This window comes from Emydura macquarii, unplaced genomic scaffold (assembly GCF_026122565.2).
Source record: "Emydura macquarii macquarii isolate MOO-44397 ecotype Brisbane River unplaced genomic scaffold, CSIRO-AGI_Emac_v2 contig_2897, whole genome shotgun sequence".
Taxonomy (NCBI): Eukaryota; Metazoa; Chordata; order Testudines; family Chelidae; genus Emydura; species Emydura macquarii.
This window is the reverse complement of record NW_027133034.1, coordinates 4,317,385-4,338,448: the sequence shown is the minus strand read 5'-3', so window position 1 is coordinate 4,338,448 and position 21,064 is coordinate 4,317,385. Positions and strand designations below refer to the sequence as shown.

Below are 21,064 nucleotides of genomic sequence, written 5' to 3'. Positions count from 1 at the left end.
CAAAGGCAACAACACTAAACCTTTTAGTCAGACAACTAGGAGGCCATGATGATACCATAGCTAGTGATGGAAAGGTCATTCAGATAACATAAGCATTAACTTCAGCCTTTCCCCAAACCTAGGCTATATATTTTTTTAATTTTCACAAACCTCTGCATTGTCTGGGTTAGGCCATTATTGAGAGTGGATATACAAAAATAACATGACTAGCTGCTATTAATATGTATTTACAGTCAAGATAAAAAAGTAGAATACAAATTATTGCAAGGAAATTTAATCCTACAGAATTCCCATGCTGATTTCAAATAAGCATCTAAATTTTGGATGCTTATCCAAGCCTCCAAAGACCTGAAGGTTTCCCCAGAGATAGCCACGAGATTGAGTACATGATGTTATTCATATGAGCAATCATCTCTGTGAAATGTCCCATATTTTCTCAGGTCTAGAAAACAAATCCTTGCATATCAGAACCTAGATCTCCCAAAACTTCAAAGAAATGTAAATCCACCATATAGAAATGGGAAACTACTAAGCTACAATTCACTGCAATATCTTCAAAATACTAACCATGTATTGGGGGGAAAGTAGAAATCTAGTGTTGGTACCATAATGTGATATCCACAAACTACTGCATTGAACAGAATGGGGCACTTCACTACAAAGATGAGTGATTGAGAGGCTCCTTGTTAACCTTGCAAAGGGCTGCCAGGCACTTTATATACCTCCCACCGTGCTCACCACATTTACTTGCAGTCTACAGTAAGTGCTCTTCACCACCCAAGCTGTTTGTAATACCACATAGCACGGACTGAATGTTCACTTGCTTAAAAAGAGCACCTCTAAAGCTTCTAGAACAAATGTATGTGCATGCTATAAGTGCACTTTAGACTGAATGCATATGAATTATTGTCCCACCACTCAAGCATATTTTTCCCCGTTTCAGATACAGCATTTGTGACAGTACATCTCTATTTGAAAATGTGACAATCTTATTAATATCCATTGTTCAAAGTGCATTGTGTGGAGGTATTGAAAAGGAGATTATTCACAGCTAGGTGGAATAGAAAAGGGTTTGGTTTTCTGGAATGAAATTATGGGTATTTAAAAGGAGAAGTATACACGTCTCCTTTTAAAAGGACCTGTGTCTGTCATATGGCCCAACAGAACTATATAAAGGCCTGTCTTCACAAAAAAATTTGCTGGGGGAGGGGGAGCAGTGGAAGGCATGGCTGAGCTGATGAATTGTGTGGGAAGCCTGTTCAAAACACCTTACCTTTGATTATCTGTTTAAGTGAAGCTTATACCACCATCAGGCTTGAAGAATTTCAGTCTCCAAAGATTTATCTACAAATGCACAATCCACCATACAGTTCAATAGCCTTCATGATGTGGCTTTTTGTTTTTCTTTTTTTGGGACAGGAAAGGAAGGAAGAGTTGCTCATTTAGTTGTATGTTAGTTTATACTTTAAAGTGTACAAGGGCCATAAATTAAAATAAACGCTAGGATTTTTTATTTGTTATGCACAAAATTGTGAGAGTGTTGCTATAATAAAAAGCTATGTGTTTCTAGACATCAGCTCATTTCAAAGCTAAATGAGTGTCAATTTTCTACAAATAGAGAAAATCAATATTAATTAATCACTTGAACTAGCTACTACGTTTTGAAAGTAGATACATTTTGATTATGAATGGCATTTACTAAAATAAAATACAGTCTACTGATCTCCTTAGTAGTGAATACATTTTTTGCTTTATTTTGACCTTGCATTTAAAAGAGGGTGGGAAGCCACTGGGCTCGTTTTTTTCTGATAAATATTATCCAAGACATAATTATAAACAGCACAATAAGCTATATACTGATTAGTATAGCATCATAAAATAACTTGCATCATAAAATAAAAATGTAGCATAATTTGCATCATAACTTACTTGCATAATAAAATAGAGAACTTGCATCATAAAATAAAACTACAAGACTCAAGCAATGTCTTCAACTAGGAGTTATCCATAATGTATCTTATTGCATTACCTGTAAGCCAAAGGTGTAATCCACAGGAAAAAATATGGTTCTAGGGCTATAAACTCTATATTATCCTTTATACAATCCTTTTATCTGGCACAACCTGCTGAAAACAAATGTGTCCATTAAATGATCATGCAAATCATCAGAGGCTCATAGTAACACCTGAATTCAAAATAAGCAATATAGTAAGCACTAGAACATAGATTTCCTTTTTTTTTTTTTTTTTTTTTTTTAAATCAATGTTAAGATCTCATTTAGCAGTGGGTGAGGAGTATGAAGTGAGCAAAGGGACACACAGTGGGAAGTGTGTTTCATTTTACACTTGCAAACTACTGTAAAGGGCTTTTAGACAACAACAGGTGTGCCATTTAAACAGATTAGTTGAGCCATTTAACCATTGTTTAGAGACACTGAAAGACATTGCACTGATTCTGTTCCCTGCCAATAGTCCCAGTTAAGAGAGCATAACATTTATCAGGGGACCAATTAAGTGGATTCTACTGTATTATTAGGATGAAGTACTGTAAGGTTTATTCAGTAACTACTCTTTGAAGAATTCTATAGTATACACTTTGTACAGTAATGGAAGGTAAGTGCCAAATTCTAAACTGAAAAACTCTTCAGAAAAGTGTTGGGAAGGTTATAAAATAGAAGTAAAAGGTTTTAAAATCCAGTTCCAAAATTACTCTTGTCTTTCAACCAATATAGTTTTACACATTGAACTTGATTCTCTTCTGTGTTGCAACAGTAGGCAGCTACACCTGTGTAAAGTTAGCACATAGTGGGAATTAAATATTCCCCATGTGAACTACATCCACTTTCCACCTCAGAGCTTTTTCCCTTATGCAAAACAGGTGTATCTGCAATAACTGCAGTGAAGACAAGCCCATTTAAAGTGTATTATGGCTGACAGAACCAAAGCATATGTTTCAAAAGGGCATGGATGGGCAACGAAGGTTAGCAAAAATGTCCAGTGCTTATTCTTCAGTTGGGTGCTTGGGTAATACCAGTGTATTAATCTTAAGTGCAAAAAGATCATACACTTGCTTACAATATCTAACAGTGCAATGGCTCTCACTGAAATACTTAGCTGCTAAAATACGTCCCTTTTCATGTTCCCTGTTGTATGCTACTTTTTTGAACCAGACTGTTATCTGGCATGCAAATCATGAGAATTGCAATATGTTTTTCTTTCTACATAAAAAAAATCACCCTCCTAGAACACATTTCCATGGGTGCTGTATAGTAGATGCAATGATAAGTTGAGTAGACAGGAAATGAGGAAAAGTGATAAGGAGGAGGGAACACTGAATGGCTAGTAGGGGAAATCCCTCAACAATCGATTAGTGGATTGGTCAATGATCACTGTGCAAGCTAATATAAGTATACTGGGACAAGCATTTAGGGTGAAAATATTGCTATGGCTGTGGCATGGCATTTTCCTCTCCAGCTACGTAGGTCTTTTGCTTTACAAACTGCTTGTGCTTATTTTCACATGTGGCAAGCAGATCCTTTTAAAGCTTTGGGCATGTTCCAAATTTTCCCAATAACAGTACCAAAACCAGCAAAGTGCAACCACTGTAAGAGGATGCAGGGTACAGCTGCAGGACTGATGGATTTTCTCTTCAGGTTCCATCCAACTTCCCTGATGTGGTTACATCACTCTAGTTAAAAGATTATTCACCCCCGTGAACTTCTGAGACAAGGTTGAACAGGGACCAATATAGGTATGACTGCAAGACCTACAGCTTTGGCTCCTCCCACTACCCAAAGTAGTTCCTGTCCATTTGTGCATGTCTAATGGAAAAAGAAACCTGAGGAATCCAGATGTTGTAATTTAGTCACACTAGAATTATTTATGGACCTTCACTTGCAGCAATTGCTTTGCAAATGTGATCCAGAATCACCCCATTTATTCCAAATTGTACATTTTCACTTTCAGTCATAGTAAGATGTCACAATGGTAATTTTTATGTGAACACTATATATACATTTTCTACTGTAACCTAGGATTATTAGCAAATACATAATATATAATTAATATTTATGATTTAATCCTGACTTCTCTTACCAGTTCAAGATGAGGAAATGTTAGCTGATCAGGAATCTTTAATGCCTGGCTGAAGCTCTGTTCGTGGAAGATCATTCCATGCTCCTTTCCCCAGATAGTTTGTGCAGCAATAGTATTCATTAACGTGAGACAGTAACTTTGTGTACATTAGAACAAGTAGCCAGTGTAAAAAGTGGGAATAGCACATAAAGTAACATAGCGAGGAAGAATACAAAAATAAACAGGCAGTAGCTTATCTTTGTGATATACAATAATGAAACCTTTTCCTGAACTGAAACTTGTGACATTTGTTGTGAATTCTTTCATAATGCTTTCATGTCCCCATCAGCAAATTGTGGTTACTGTGAGATTTTATTAGATGTCATCATAAATATCAATAAAACACCAATGTCTATGACAGCAAAGACTGCCAAATCATGAAAAATACACTCAGAAATGTTTTGGAAAACTAAGAGCACAAGTTAAAGATGCACCTCTGAGGCAACACAAAGGAATTACATATGAAAATATGCAAACGCTATAACTTTATTTTTCTCTTTCGGACAATAGACAGTACAGAAAGCACTAGAAAACAGCAATGTAAGGTAGTGTCAGAAACAATATTTGAAATACTAATTAACAACAGAAGTAACTCGCTGAATGACTCAGCTAGTTCACTGTTGGCAATAGTTTTATGTAATAAAATACAATTGTCCTAAAAGAAATGATGTTCAAAAACCTTGATTCTGAAACAGTCTGTTCATCATGTTTTAAAAAGCAAAGAGTGGGTAATAGAGTGAACTGTTGTAGGTGTAACATGAAGCAACACTTTTTATTCAAGGAAAAATACAAGTATATTGTGTAAGGTTTCTTATTTTTAGTTCAGTTATTCTTAAAGAGATGCCAACTATCTCCAGGCAATTCTCCCCTGTCAATCTCAGTTATTACATCTATTAGCTTGAATAGGTCTTACATTATGTTGAATAAGTTGTACTTGTACTTGCCAGTTTGCCATTATCCAAAATGTATTGTGCTTGCTTGCATCTTTATGGAATATAAATGAGAATTAAGATAGATTGTAAAGGAAATATTTCACATCAGTGAAGAACTCCCTAAGAGTTCACCACCATATAATTTACTCTTCAGACTACAGAAGAGACTAGGTTGAAAAGGCTGGTTTTGACTCTGGATCTGGAAAGAAACTTCCAAAGTGTTTCAGGGCATATGGATCTGGGGCTTTGATTTGGGTTCATTTCTACTTCAAACACAATAGACACCAATTCCAGTATATGAAATAGCATTTCTACTGTCCCCAACACAATGGCATATATTGTATTTATGTAGTTCTATAGATGTGCATGTGTTTTACAGATATATAAGACTGACACACTCTCTGGCACAAAGATTTCAGATTAAAAGCTTTCTCAGATACCAATTGGAATCAATTAAAGTACCTGTATTGATTTCAATGGGCACTCCTGATCTTCATCTCTTGAGGGACTATGCATCTTGAAGGAGTGGGTTCCAAGGGACACAGTAAAAAGAAGTGGAGCAAGGAGTGAAGTGTTAAGACTAGAGATGGGTGACATTTTTTTTGACATTTTTTCCTACAAAAATGCAGATTTGAGTCAACTGAAATATTTTGCAAATTCATGTTGATTTCAGTAAAATGCTTCTGTTGAAATGAAACAAGAAAAAATGTGGGAAGTGTCAAAACAAATCGTTTCAACATGAACAAAATGAATCATTTCAATTTGTTTCACATGGATATTTATGGTACCCATTTGAGGAGCAGAGGAAGGTGGTGGAGATGCACCTCTTATAACTTTTTGCTCGGTTGTAACAGCACTCATCTAAACCAAAATTTTTCCCCCTCAACTTTTCTGGAACTGCCAGCAAACCAAAAAAATCAATTATTCACACAGCTCTAATTATGACACAAAAATCCTGTGAACTGGATTGTTTCATGTAAGCATATTTCATATTGATTTAAGTTACAAACACACAAAAGCCTTTTATCATCTATTTTAAATCCACCTTATATAATTGTGTTGAGGGGTGGAGAAGAGGAGAAAGATTGGGGAAGGAACAGATAGAAGAGGGGTGGGAGAGATAGGGAGAGAAGTGAACACAAATAATGAACAGATGAGGCAGGTGAGGAGGTAGCAGAGCCACTGGGCAGTAGAAAGAGTGGGTTGAAGTTAGCCATTTGATGCTGATGTGCTGAAGGGCAATGTCATATTAGGTATGAAAAACAATCAATTATAACAATCACCAAAAAATAGTCATGTATGCAAAATAAACAGAGAGAAATAGCAGAGTCTTAAATTTTACCTAATGGTTGGATTTTTTGCTGAATTTTCCAAAGAATGGCTATTACATTTTAAAAAGCACACCAAAAACCTTTTAGTTAATCGTTTAAAATTATAAGAAATTTTATTTTAAAATCACATGTGAAGTAACCATCTACTGAGCTCCCCCTTAAGAAGGTGAGTGGTAGCTGGCAATTTGCAATTTTTAGATATACTGCAAGATATGTTGCCCCCCTTTTGCAGTATGTTCATAATAACCCAAGACTTTTCCCAGACCTGAAGAAGAGCTCTGTGTAGCTTTAAAGCTTGTGTCTTTCACCCACAGAAGTTGGTCTAATAACAGATATTACCTCATCCACCTTCTTTCGCCAATATCTTAGGACTAATACAGCTACAACGCCATTGCAAACATAATAATCCAAGGCTGACACGTCTATAGCCACAAAATGATCACTAAGATATTGGGTACAGCTAGACATGGATGACCAAAAGATTTCTTAATAAAATCAAGATGATGAAGAACAATGAACAAACAACCAGGTAATGACTAGAAATATGATGCTCTCAGGAAAATAAGAATCATGGCCATTAAATACATTGCACATGCCTATCTTAACTTACAAAGAAGCACTTTGAAAACAAAAGGAACATTTTCTTACATTAAAATGTTCCTGAGTTTTTTGGTTTTTTTTTAATTGGGAACAGGTTGTGACTATTGTGATGTACAAGTGATGACGCTTTACTCCCAATTCAGAGTGCTAATCTGCTGATTCCATAGCTGAAGAAGTTTCATATCACTCCAGTAGAAAGCTGGTTTCCATAAGGGTGGGACCTGATATCCAGAGTACTCTCCTGAATGTGCTGGAAGTCTGGATTTCTTCTTTTCTTATTCCCAGATAATTGTGGGACCTGGGACTGTGGGACCACTGTGTTCCCTTAACTCTCCGACTGAATTGTCTGTCACAATGTCTGCTGGTGACAAGCCGCTGTTATTACACCAGCATGCAGAGACACACCAAGCTAAATTGCATGAAGGCTCCCCAAACCCTTAATGAACCATATACAGGAAATGCCAGCAAATCTCTCAAGCCCCCAGTTTTGCACCACAGAAATATACTCTCTTGCATTGCTCAAGATTGTCTTTTTGAACAATGCAAACTTATTAATTAGTTTGCCACTTTGTCAAAGGAAAGTGGACATGCACCAGCCCTTGTAATCTGAGCAGATTCCCCAAGCACTTTAGACAAAGTCACTGATAAGGATAAAACATTAAAGTAAGTTTATTCTCCACAGAAAGATAGAATTTAAGTTATTATAAGTTGTATGTATAAAGGTCAAAAATAGTTATCAAAGACAATAAAAAGAAAACATGCAGTCTAAATCTTAAACTTTATTAGACTAAGCAGCATTTGAATCAAGCAGTCTCTCAGACTTTCACTTTAAGCCTGGGACCAGTCTCTTCAGTTCAAGTCTTTGTCTTCCCAGAGTTCTTGTTGCCCTCAGCAGGGGGGGGGAGGACAAAAGGTAAAAGCACGATGCCACTGTCCCCTATTTTATATCCACAGTCCACGTGCCTGGATAATACTAGCCCAGACATGTCATGATAGGCTTTGGTGAGTTCCAGAGTTGAGCAATCCCTGTGGTGTGGTCTTGTGCAACTGAATCATAGAATTAAGCAATCCCCATTGTGTGGTGCTTGCACAACTGTCATTCAGTTGGAAATCACCAGCCATTGACTAACAGGGGAATAGTAAACTAGGGATTATCGTTCAATGCCTACCTGTGGTCACCTCCTTTGTCATCGTCACTGTAAACTAGCAATAGGCAATTCCCAAACTCACAACATAGTTCAATAATGGCCATACAGCCAAAATCTCATAACTTCATGCGCAGTAATGATATACATATTTCGACAGAACAATGGGTTTCAGCAGATTAAGACCTTTCTTATGATATCTTACACAGCATGCTTTGTATGAAATATCACAACCATATACGAATGATGAATATGGGGGTTACAGGGTGCTATTTTAAGGTACAGTGTGTCACAGAGGAATGTTGTAAGCAATCATAAAAGCCTTAACTGACTATAAAAATGATTTTCTGGTAATGGATGCAAACCTTGTATGACACTTTTAGCTCACTGGCACACTGGATAGGATAAAGTGAGGAAGTTTTCACTAGTACTTCCAGTGCTGCATTCCTTTGATAGATAGATAGATTTCTCTTAGTCGAGCTACCAACATCAGGTTTGAATCCAGACCTGATCTGACAGCTTTCTGGTGCTCTGTGGAAATAACTTGCTGATTTCACTCGCAGCGGACAGATATCCACATTATAAAAAAACAAAACACACACACACACAAAAACCAAACAAAAAACCTACAACCTGGCATTAATGGATGCCTTCTTTCTTGGGATACAGGCCAAGGATAAAGGGCCTAACCTGGCAAGGCACTGAGCACCAGAACTTTCATTAACCTCAGCAGCAAATGAAGCCAGCATCTTGTAGGAAGCACCCACCATCTAGCAAGATTAGGCCTAGAGACCTAATTCCTCTCTCTTCCCTAAAATTTATCACTCCAGAATAGAAGTGGGGCATATGTACGGGACAGGGAAGATTTCACTTTCCACTGCCAGAGCTGGATGTCACTACTGTTCTATAGATATCTGGAGGATTACAGTTTGAGCAGTTAATGTTGTGCTGGTGAATTGCTAACTTTTACAGATTGTTTTACTCTGCAATACTAAAACTGTCTCACAGCAACCAACAGTAAAGTAAAGGAAACTAACAAAATGTTGGCATCTTAGAGTTGTTCACCATTATGAATATAGCACCCCTTTATTATATAACACTATTTGTATTCAATATTCATCCAAATATATCAACTAGAAAAGTATTAAAATTATACAAAATTTTCAGAGTCAAATTTCCATCCCTCAAGACCCAAAAGTTTATTACTAGTTCTAAAAAAAGCCAGTGGAAGTTCATCAACTATAACATCATATAATTCGCAAAGAGAACAGCCTTAAGGAAATGCTGGGAGATAAACCTCACTCTTTGTTTCCAGAAAAATACTTTATCAACAAAGTTTTGCAATCATGAGACATCTTTAGTCCTGTACAATTCTTTTATGAATTGTGTCTTTCATGTATGCTAGTATGTGGCAGAAGATAAAATGGCTCACATAAAACATAAATTATGTGAAAGTCCTAATTAGCAATAGAGTTTATCATATGATTCAGTGGCTTTAAGAAAACTGGACAACTCAACAAGCCTACTGAAAAGAGGCATCCTGTCACTAATTTCTTAAGTTAAAAAGTAGAACTTGGTAAAATTAAAGACCCATCACAACTTAAGGTGGAAGCAAGCAGTAAACAGAGCTGTATGCAACTACCATTTTTCACTTACATTAGGAAGGATTCTTAGGAGCACAGGGGGCCAATTCTGTGTTGCAACATGGTCCCTTTAGGCTACACAAAGGGGCCACCAAGGTAGTGGATCTTTCCCCTCTCCCTCCAGAGAATACCCCTAGGGTTGTGGCTTCTCCTGAGGGTGTATAATTAGCATGGTAGCTATACACTGCTTTCTGCCTCCACAAATCCCACCACAAGCTACTCTTGCCTGCTACAAGGATATCTAGAAGGTCATGGCAGCTTAGTGTAATTTAGAGCAGACACACTACAGGATGTTTTAATTTAGAGGGAGAGGTGTCAGATGCCCCCAGTTAGCCCCAGAATATGATGAGGAACAAAGGCAACATTAATACAAATCTCTCTCAGCCTCTGAGGATGAAGTGATCCTGTTGTTGAGAAGAGCAGTCAGTATGATGAATGGACTGAAAAAATGACAAAAATACCTATATGCAATTAATGTGCAATGTTGTAGATTTAGAGGAAGTAAATCCCTCCTCTTTGTGGGAGGAGCTTGGTGTGAGGGGGTTGGTTAATAATGAGAGATCATGGAATGATTTGTAATTATTAATGGTCTAAGCTTTCCACTATGAGGGATGAAACTGCACCATGGTAAAAAACTAAATTTTCCAAATTTGTGACAGAAAAAGTGTTTCTGCTTTCATAGAGAATCAGTCTTGAGGGGTGGTGGCTCCTTTTCATGTGCAGAAACTATCACTACATAAAAAACAAAACATTGACATAATTGTTTGTTCAAGCTGTGTTACTGGTGGCAAGAGAGTTCCTTTTCCCCAACAGAATATTTCACAGAATGGCTTTGGAGCAAGAATGAGATGCCAATAATTTGATAGGTAGGAGACTAAGTTTTGTCAGGTGCTTCACCAGATCACTGTAAACAGACGATGCATCAGCCATTTAGACAGAGATGGAAAACTAATTTCACTGAATGGAATTAAGAATTCAGAGTTCAGAGAAAGCAGGAATACTGGAGACAGGTACTGGAAAATAACGGAAAGGCTCTTCTAGTTGGACAGGAAGAGTGCAAGAGGAGTAGAGAGTGTGGATGGATGCTGTCTGAATTGACTGAGTAAATTGCTTTAACTTGTGCCTATCATTAACCATGTGAATAATCGCACAGAAGTCAATAAGATTATGCACATGCTTAAAACACAAACCTAAGTACCTAAACTGGATCCTGAGAGAAGTATTTAATAGACACAATGTAAGCAGTGATGAATATTCAATACTGGTGCTTGTTATGGGGTATCCACCACACACAAGGCCTGACTGAGTTAAGGGGATAGGTGGGCCAGTTAACTGCATAGGCTGCACCTGAAGGAGGAGCCAGGAAATAATGAAGGTTAATTAAAGAGGAAGTGCAGCTGGACAGGAACAGAAGTGGCCTGTATAAATCCCAGTTGCTGAGAGCAGAAAAGGTTGCAAAGAGAAAGGCACAGGGCCAGGGCCAGGGCCAGGGCGAGAAGAAAAGGTACGAAACAGTCCGGAGATAGAGCAGCAAGGTTCAGTACTGTACAGACCTTGACTGCTTGTTGTAGGGTCCTGGGAATGGACTCCTGTGTGGGCATGGATTCCCCCACTAGCCACTGGGGAAGTAGCACCATTAAGGAGGCAGTGAAAGAGAAGACTGCCTGGGACAGTGGGTCCGGAGAGACTTAGGGTACGTTTATGTTGCAATTAGACACCCCTGGTTGGACTATGCCAGCTGACTCAGACTTGCGACGATTGGGCTTTGGGTCTGTTTAATTGAGATGTAAATGTTCTGGCTTGGGCTGCAGGCTGAGCTCTGGGGCCCTCTCACCTTGCAAAACATTTTATATATATATATAATGGATTACTATCTATATCATTAATTGACTTGTATGGTAAGCACTAATATTTGTAAAGTTTGATATCCTCAGAATAAAGGCCATAATGCACAGTGTTAAAAGTATTATTTATTAGTTTGGGAATGGATGAGATATGCTTGAATTGTAGTGAGAGCCTATTCAGAGAATTCTTGCACAATTTCCAGAATAAAGAGGTTCAGAGCTAGAAAATAGATCTATGAAATGAATTTATTCTTTGTGTAATTGAAACAGAGCACATCTTTCTTATATTAAAATCTGTTAAAATAATTGATCTGTATAATTGAGTGATTAATGGAGGTCTCTCTCCTATGAGCTTTGCTGCTTCTTTTTTTCCATCTAACTTCCATAAGTAGTCTTATTTATGTGCTAAGTGTATGAGCAACCTTTCATTGGCTCTAGAACGTACTGTAAAATACATACTGTCACAGAGCATTCTCTGTCTTGTATCCCTTTTGTGAATGCCCCCTTTCTAGGCTCTGGAGTTCCACTTAATTCAAGGAAGAATCTGTGACTAATAGTCTCTGACTAGGGCCTCAGATTTCAGCGCTCCTGTTTCTCACCATGGCTCCCTGACCAGGACCAGTTTGGCTTGGTTCCCTACAGTAGTCTTCACTCCTAGGAGCTTTGTAACCAGAAAATGTATGCAGGAATACAGTTTAGTAATTTTTAATGAAGTATTATTTATTAGTCAACAGGAACATAGTATTCAGAGAAATAGGTTAAAATAACCAAAGCCTACAGGTATGAGTCTCACCTAAATTTTATTTTTTCTCTGCAGTCAAGCAGAATATTATAACATTCATAGAAATAATACAGCAGTCTCCCATGTTCACCACACATGCATTTCTAATGAAAAGTAAACAAAAAAATCTGTGCAGACCACACTTCATGAACCTAAAAAATATAGTTGTTTTTTTTTTCCCTGAGAAGTCCCAAAGTTTGTTCTAAATTTCCACACACTTTGGGCCTAATCCTGGGGAAAAAGAGACTTGCTCTCAGGAAAATGTACCAAAATACAACAGGATTAAAGGAAGAAATCCTTAGACATAGTGTATTTCAGGGCCTTCTAATGCCTATACCTTTTCTACATCTAGTTATTGCAAGGTATTATGGGAGAGTCATAGACACAGGCTGTTGCTCCCTTTCATTGTGGGGCTGAGCCATTATGCTATTGTGCCTTTGCTATGTTTGGATGCACTGGCCATCCCTTAATTTTCCCTTTTCCCTTTCTTTCTCCCTGCAGAATTCCAATATGAGACACCATGGACTTATTTTCTATGGATTGTACAGGGAATGAGAGTCATCCTGAACAGATTTCCGCTGTGCAGCCCACTGATGTATCAGAGACATTGGATTACTGACATATTTCCCCTTACACCAGCACAGAAAACTGTACAGGCATTTTTCCTTAAAGACTAAAATTACTAATATATATCATTTGTTGCCAGAATATGACTGAATGTACAGTGCATGCTTGCACACATCAACCTGCAAGAAGCAGACTTGATCAATGAGCTTGAAGTGTATCAGTGGCAGCAGATGGCTTTAGAGATGGGGCACTAAAACAATATTGGCCAACCCCACTGCCTGGATGAATACCTGCTATTGGGCATCAATATAGATAGGAAAGGCATCATTTGTTTTTTCTTATCCATAAATATTCCCTTATGAGTTGTACTACAATAATGTTAGCACAGTAAATGCATTTTCTTTAACTCTATCTTTTTATTGGGAAGGTTGCAGATCTTCTCTGCAAGATATATAGAAAAATGACCTCTGTATCAGACATCTTTATCTAACGAAATAAATCCTGTTTTAATTTATGCTTTCAATTTATTGAAGAGTCAGAAAAGTGAGACAGGTTTAATGGCAGCTCTAATTATGAATATTGACACTGATCTATGATATTCACCTGGCACGATCCTCAGCTGCTGCTTCTTCTGGAATGACAAATTATATATTTGGGCTGTAATTTATAACTGGCCAACTACTTCTTGCCCTGTCAGAAATAGTATTATGTAGCTAGTTTGAATACTTGTATATTTGCAACTGATGTGACTAGCCTGGGAAGAGATAACAGATGGAGAAAAGGGAATCCAATCTGACCAGTGGAAATCAAGCACTATTCAAGATTAGCATGTTACCCATTGACTATCAAAAGACGCAATACAGTTTGAATAAACCAAATTAAGTAATTTTGTCCACAGCCTGACCATGAAGGGTTTTGTATAGAGCTTCTTATTTAATTTTTGTTTTTCTGTAGAACTAATTATTAGGAATGGAACAGGTATAGGAGAAATCTTCTCTATCAGTTGCAAATATTAAATATAGCCACCTGAGGAATATATCCTCATGATAAAAAGAGAAAGATTACAGAATTTGACAAATGGACTAATAAACTTGATTCTTTCCTCTCAAAAGAGAACACTCTCAGTTAAAAAGTTGAAATGCTATGAGTCACTGAAGACGGTCTCAGGAAAGGTAACAAGAAAGAAAACTATATCCGAATGTGACAGGCTAAATTCAGTAAGTATAGGGTTAAAATGTTACTAAATAAGTGCTAGATTGTGCCCTTGTCTTACTCAAGCAAGAAGAGGGTAACTCCCCCCCCACACACACACAAACACAGACATCCCCACTTTCATGATTGGCTTAGGTCAAGTTCAGGTGCAGAGCACGTCTGCTGCTCTGCATATACAGCTCCTGCCAGAAGCGAGTAGAATGAGTTGGGTTAAAAAGGGAATTGGAATGGGTAGAGACTTTGCTCTGCCCTCCCCTCACTTCTTTTTGTATGCCAGACTTGAAGAGGGAAGTATATTTTCAAGGGATATGCAGTAACTTAATTCCCTCCCACTCCGCCACCCCTCCCCCCCCCCCCAACAACAGTAAGAAGGGTGCAGTGGAGGAATTGTAATTGCAGTCACAATTCTTTCTTAGGGATTCTTCCATCACACAGCAATTATGCACCACGATTTGCTCAAGGCTAAGCCTGAAGGCCCTGTCTAGCCCTAAATTAGGTTCAAGAGCAAATACTGCAGTTGATTAGCACCATTGTGGATTATTCCAGGAATTTTATTTGGAAAGAAATCTGAACAGAACTGAAATACTAGCAACATTGCACTATAGCAGCAAGACAACTTGATAGACTGTTGACATTTCATTTTCCCTATCCAACTGCTAACCATTGTCTCTCCTCTACCTGAACAATCTTTCAAATGGCCAAGACCAAATCTGTTTATCAAATCTAATGAACATTGTCATTATGACATTGAGACATCAAGAACTATTCAAGCTTGACTAAATCCACTCATACACAGTAAGTTAAAGAACATTGTTTTCTTTGTCCTTTTTTTTTCCAGTTTCCTCCTTAAAACTTCAATTCTTGTGGAAAAAAAACAGTGTCTTTATAATATGATTTCAACTTGTGATGCCCTGTGGTATGATAAAACCCTCCCATCCTAAAATGTTAATGTTACGTCTCATCTTCAAGAAAAAAAATTTCTCTTGGATTGTATATGTGCACAAATTTAATGTATTCCCATTGCATTAAAGTTAATGGATTTCTATTCCAGCCCCATCTAATAAACTTTCAACACACAATGGCTCTCTTAGACTTGGTTCACAGCTGTTCACTGTAATACATATAGAGACATGCGAGTTTTGACATGCTCACAAGTGACTGCATCCCAAGGGTAATAGAAAGTTACCTGCTTCTGACAGGTAGCCTGATCAGTTAATTATGCACAACATTTCGGATTGGTGTTCAGTATCTGAGTTAATTACTCAAAGACTGCCTGTGTCAGGTTTGTCAACAAGAAGAATATTTTTAATATGAATTTAGTGATCATGGAAGGCACCATTGACAGAACTAGTGACTGAATTCATCTAATTACCCACATTATAGGTACAGCATGGACAGCAGAGTTCCATGCTTCTTCTCCACACTGCTTGCCAACGTGCCTCAGGCTGGTCCTGTAGCCCAGGTCTAAGGGTTAAGGAGGGTAAAGTAGGACCTCAGAGTTATGGACACCAGAATTACGAACTGACTGGTCAAGCATACACCTCATTTGGAACCGGAAGTATGTAATCAGGCAGCAGCAGAGACAAAAAATATGCAAATACAGTACCGTGCTGTGTTAAACCTAAATTACTTTGAAAATAAAGTTTAAAAAGAAATTGACAAAGTAAAGAAACTGTTTCTATGCTTGTTTCATTTAAGTTAAGATGGTTAAAAGCAGCATTTTTCTTCTGCATAGTAAAGTTTCAAATCTATATAAAGTCATTTGTAAACTTTTGAAAGAATAACCATAACTTTTTGTTAGAGTTACGAAAAACCTCCATTCCCAAGGTGTTCGTAACTCAAGGGTTCTAATGTACTTTGTTCCCAAGCTTATCCAGCCCTTGGTTTATTTGAAGAGGATAAAATAAGGGAACAATTGGAAGCAAGGGTTTTAGTGATGTGGGACCACCAACTCACTTCACACAGGACATCACACTGTTGTTGGATAGTAACTTTCCAGCCGGAAGCATGGAACTGTGGCAATTAATCTTTCCTCAGCTGCCCCAAATTATTACTAAAATGCATTTTGCAAAACACACTCTCATATAACAAATGTTATCAGGCATAGAGTAATGCAGGCTCTTTGGAATCTAGGCATCAGAACTTTCATTTGAGGGGCACCAATGCAGCTGTGAGTCAGAGGTATGACACCAAGGGGCAGTACACTGGACAGTTGATTGCTGCAGGTGCCTGACTGATATCAGTGAAATTGAACTAATTGGGCAAGAAGGAAAGTCAAATATTCACAAATGGAGGGGAGGAAGACATGCATTGATTATAGGAGAAGTGGGAGAAAAGAATAGAGAGAGTCCATCCACCTCCCTCTGGCTGAGAAGACAGATCTGATATTTTCATTTGATCAGGACCCTCATTTATCCTTACTACAGCACCAAAAGCTTAAAGCTAATTTTTGATAAAGCCACTCTTGTGAGATTTATATCAGTCTCTAAAACCATGAGAGAGCAAGCACGTGAGAGAAAATGACTGAAAAATGAAAGACCAAAAGTGAAAAAAAAAGGGACAATTTGTACTACTAAGTGATGCAATAACACTAAATTAATTTGAGGATTTGGGGTATTGCACATGAAAAACATTTCTTCTTAAGGCTAATTGAGAGAGATAATGGAGATATCTGCCAATATAGATAAATAAAGGCAAGTCATTCAGAAAGAACATCAAATAAGTATGCCTGTGTAAGATTCAATACAAAGATTTAAGTCACCAAAGGTATCTGTGTCACACCAATTATGAATATTAAGGGAGAAGAAACAAATAAATGCTTTTTATTTCAGTATGTTTGTTATTCACAACTGTTCATTTATTCACTATTTGTGGTGTGCAGTTTGCAACTGACAGGTCAAATCAAATAAAGAAACACTTCTATGGAGTGCTTTGTGTGGGGACAGGGGGACAACAAAATCTTTCCCTGTCTGCGGTTTATGTGCTATTTCTTGCAAAATAAGCTTCAGCTCCTTCTGAGTTCTTTTTATTTTTAAATGAGAAAAACAGAGTGAAACCAATACAAAAAAGGTGAGGTTTTTGTCCAAAACTTGGAGGGTGCCCTCAGTACGTCCATCTCCTTCCTCATCTTTGTCTGTTCTGAGGAAAGGGAGTTCTTTTTACACCCCGTCCTTTTCCCAGTGGGTTTTGAAAGAACTAAGGACTACAGTCATTGTTATTTTGGAGACTACAACTCCTAGCCTGCCCTGCTGTCCTCATCCAGTCTGTGGAAACAAACACAATCAGCATTATCCCTCCTCAATAAAAGGGAAGATGGCATCTTTTATGCAGTCTTCCCTGTTAAGAGCTTCTGTACAACCAATGCTATCAACATGGCAACTGAATGCCAGTTGTTGGCCTTGCTGTCTAAAAAGCAACCCAGGTAACAATCTCAAGCAAAATGATGCTCTTCAGGGCAAACCGCAAAACATAGTCTCATACCTACATGTTTGCCAACTCTGAGTACAAGGCTTCTCTGCTGCAAAATACAATTACTTGACTAAGCTGCTTTGCGAAAGGAAGATCAATTTCCTTGCACTACAGGAGACTCACTTATTGGATAACAAAGAAATACAGGAATGTCACATTCCAGGATACCACTTAGCAGGAAGCGAACATTGCCCAAAACATGGACTGGCAATGTTAGTGAGACAAGAGTTCTGGAACATCTCCTCTATAGTTTTAAACTCTTCACTACCATACACCATCACAATGAGAATCAGTGAGTTTATGATCGTCACCATCTATAAGCCACCAAAGGTGGCCTGGCCACACCGGCTCTACCGAATCACAGCCACACTTCAATATGGGTCAGACTTCAATAGCCATCATACATCCTGGGGTTATGATGGCGATAGGCCTTGCCTGCTTCAGAAAGTGTCCAAAATAGCACATTGCAGAACAACACCATGTTTACTGGCAGTTATGCTCACCAACCACAAGCTTTGCATACTTCTAATGGAACAGATAAGCAGAACTTTTCTACTGAACAATAGGCTCTCACAGGGATCCATCTTGACACCATCACTCTAATATTCGTATCAGCGACATGCCATCAACGAGTTCTACTGATTATGGCGATGCCGACCAAACCCTCCAAAACCAGCTGTCTCCAAATCCAGCCTGGGCACCCAATAAGCAAAAGAAATGCCTGAATGTCACCTTCTGTGACACCAAACTCAAGACTAGGATTTCCTGAAATATCTTGGAGTGTTTTTAGATTGTAGCCTCATATACTGCCTCACATCTGCCAAGGCTAGGAACAATATAATCAACAAACAAGCTGGGGCCAGTTGGGAAGCAGATGCTCACACCTTGTGGACAACAACCTTGGACCTCGTCTTCTCAGTAGCTGAATGCTGCACACCAGCATGGGCAGTACTATACATACAAAACTTGTTAACGTGCAATTTAATACTGCTGTGAGAATTGTCACAGGAGTGCTGAAGTCAGCACTGACCGTCTACCTCCCTGTACTCACACGTGTTTTACCATCTCCTTCTGAAGAGAAACAATAATAATACAAGAATATGACCATGTGATAATGTCCCCAGACTTGGCTATCTATGAAGATCTCCAAACCCCTCTGAGATGCCACCTTAAGTTTAGGAACCCATTCTGGTTAGTGGCCAAAGCTTTTAAAACCTCAAGACTGTCACCAAAAGACAAGTGGTGGAACCTGTGGGAAAATAGGAGGTGGGGGGGTTAAGAATCAAGACATGATTACAGATCCTACAGACCAACCACTTGCCTTCACCATGCCATGTAAGATATGGATCACAGTGAACTGCATTAGAACCTCACATGGGCATTGCAATTACCTACTCCACAAATGGAAAATGAAGAACTGCCCAATATGTGAATGTGAAGAAGACATCCAAACTGTGGAACATATAGTGAAACACTCCCTCTATTATCCTTCTCCAGAGGGACAGCTTTGATCCATTGCATGTCACCAAATGACAAACCTAGACATCAACCTTTCATGTTGCTTTTCAAGTTGCCAAACGGAAGAAGAAGACTGAATCAGGAGATGAATTCCATCCCACACTGGGTTTGATATGATGTAGACATACAGCTGTTCATCATCACTGCATTGCAATCCCATTCACGAACTAATCCACCCAGCATCTTCATATACAGGAGAGGTAGCAATGTAGACCACTGTGGTACCCCACAGAAGAGAATCCAGAGGAACAATTGCACGTTATTGTCTTCTGTCACCCATGTAACACAGGCACTACACAACAACTCTCTCTAGCCATGCTTGGTTCACAAGATAAACAAAATCTCATGATTAATGCCAGTGTGCTGACACATCTAAAAGAATCAGTATGGACACTTTCTCTTCATCCATTGCTAGGAAGAAAGCATCAACTGATGCAGTCATTGCCGTCTGTGCCATACCGAAACCTAAGCCAGATTGACCAGGGCCAAAGAAATTGAGAAGTCAAGAGACCACCCATGCTGCCCTGTCACAAACACTTCATGGATTTTCCCTCAAAAGAGATCAGACCCTGTTTGATGTTTAGCTAGATTGTCTAGAGACTTTTTTGATGAGGTGCCTTACAGATTAATTTTAAAAACTACAACAGCAAGGATAGGCACTGGTCCATCTCACAATACGTGCAACAGTACCTCCATAAGCTCACAGAGCAATAATGGCTGAAACAAGCAGAGAAGACTTCAATTTTTGTCCCTTCTTAAAATCCTCATTTACATTTTTTAATTTTTTTAAACATTTATTTATACTCTAATTCATTGTTTATAGAATAATGGTATTTAATCCAAACACTATTGAAAGCACACAATATCCATTATCTATGGTTACAGATATACTGAAAGTTTTCAGAGCATCTCTCAAATCTGATGTTTGGATCTAAAATGCTCAGCATGTTTGGCAGAATGTTCACAACACAACTATCTTTTTAGAATAAGTGTCCCTTTCTATTCCAGTTAATTGAAAACAATTCTCAATCACCCTCCTGTGTTTAAAGAATAAGGGATTAAAATACAGAGGTGGAAAAGTATCAGGGTTTTAATTACATATAAACAACATAGTTGTTTGAACAGTTGACAAATAAATTCAAGCTCCACAGGATACTCTTGTTTAGGATTTTCCCAATTAGGCATTTTATTTGATCTCTGGGTCTGGGTGAGCCACAATTCTCTAGAATTGAAGAGGAGATTAATGGACCAGATACAATGGCTAATTTATCTCCAGGGTTTAGTTCATTGCTTGTCTTTGCTAGTTTAATACTGGTATATCTAAAGTCAGATAAATCAAAATGAGAATTAGGCTGAGAGCAGCCAATCTTCAGAGGGATGTAACAATCTCCCAGATAGTAACATTTTTCTTTACTGCTCTAAATACAAACTTTACAGTAGAGATTTTTCAGGGAATGTATGCAAGCCCAGTGGTAAGAAAACAATTAAGAAAAGAGATGTTGCCATTTTACAAATCAGACAGATGTGTGCATGAAATAATTTACAAAAGAGGCTAAAGATCAGATTTCCAATAAGGATTGGGAGATGTGGCCCCAGGAAAATATTTGAGAAAAACTAATGCAATGTAGGGCACGTATAGAGAAGAAAGCAGGTTTTTCTTAATGACAGCACTTGAATCTGAAATTAAACACAGCAGGTAGGAAGATACTGCAGGGATTTTAAAAGGTATCACACATCTGTATGCTAACAAACTTTGTTAGCTGTAGCCGTGTGGGCCCTGCAGTGTTTACATTCACAAGTGGAAATTGTATAGTTTTTGCATATACACTTTTATGTTGACCTGATATTTAGAACAAATGGTTCCATATAATCACATTTGTTTTATTTTGA

The 21,064-nt window shown here is 38.1% G+C and overlaps 1 long non-coding RNA gene across 1 annotated transcript; it reads left to right on the top strand.

Annotated features, from left to right (window-relative positions):
- The first annotated feature begins 11,260 nt into the window (after positions 1–11,260).
- LOC137166853 (uncharacterized) lies at positions 11,261–13,491 on the top strand. Its single transcript, XR_010923843.1, has 2 exons — positions 11,261–11,477; positions 12,911–13,491. It is a non-coding gene; the product is annotated as an uncharacterized lncRNA (long non-coding RNA).
- The last annotated feature ends 7,573 nt before the right edge of the window (positions 13,492–21,064 follow it).